This window comes from Aplysia californica, unplaced genomic scaffold, assembly GCF_000002075.1.
Source record: "Aplysia californica isolate F4 #8 unplaced genomic scaffold, AplCal3.0 scaffold00759, whole genome shotgun sequence".
Taxonomy (NCBI): domain Eukaryota; kingdom Metazoa; phylum Mollusca; class Gastropoda; order Aplysiida; family Aplysiidae; genus Aplysia; species Aplysia californica.
Genome location: NW_004798029.1, coordinates 183,888 through 185,049, shown reverse-complemented (window position 1 = coordinate 185,049; position 1,162 = coordinate 183,888).

Here is a 1,162-nt window from a genome sequence, read left to right as displayed (position 1 = left end):
TCACACACACACACACACACACACACACACACACACACACACATGTACTCACATGTACACGCAAGGTGACAGACAGACAGGCAAACAAACAGACAAACAAACGAACGAACAAGCAATCACACAGACACACGCGCAGGGAAGAGAAATCCCTCCTTCTGGCGCACCCAAGAGAAATAATATTCATCTTCGGCTAAACATGGCGAGCCGAGTTCCCAGCCCAGCGTATTATGAGCGGTGAGCAAACAAGACTTTTGCCCGCGCTATTTGCTCACGTGAACATTTTCCGATCTTCAGCAGAATAGCGTGTTTACAGAAGAAAATTGTTTTTCTGTTCCAAGATTGGGGGGTCCAGCCAACTCCCTCTTAACCCCACACACCCACAGAAATGACATTCGCCAAGCTAATCGGTTTTGGATGAGAACCCGCGATTGGTGAGGAAAGTGGATTGTTTCGGTTTTTTTTTACTCTTCCACTTTTTAACATTTTACTTTCGGATGGAGCTGAACTCGAAATGATCACAGAGGTGTCATTTCCTGTGTTTCTCTTCTCTTGACGGTCCATCTTTCCGTCTGTCTGTCTGTCTCGGTTTCTATCTCTGTCTCTATCTCGGCCTCCGTCTCTGTCTGTCTCTGTCTCTGACTTTATCTCTGTCTGTCTCTATCTCTGTCTGTCTCTTTCTCTATCTTTGTCTCTATCACTGTCTCTGTCTCCTTCCCCGTTTCTGTCCCTTAATCTGTCTCTGTCGCTATCTCTGTCTGTCTGTGGCTCTGTCTCTCTGTTTCTGTCTCTGCATCTGTTTCTGTCTCTATCTTTATCTGTCTCTGTTTCTATCTCTGTCTATCTCTGTTTCTATCTCTGTCTCTATCTCTGTCTCCCTTCCCGTCTCTGTCCCTTTCTTTGTCTCTGTCGCTATCTCTGTCTGTCTGTGTCTCTGTCTCTCTGTTTCTGTCTCTGTCTGTCTCTGTCTCTATCTCTGTGTCTATGTCTCTGTCTGTTTGTTTCTCTCGCTCTCTCTCTCCCCACCCCTCACCCTCTTTCTCTCCCTCTCCCTCCCCTTTCTTTTCCCCCTCTCCTCTCTCTCTCTGTGCCTCTCTCCCTCCCTCCCTCCCTCCCTCCCTTCGTCTATCTCTCTCTGTATGTACATATTTAATTACGTGTGTAA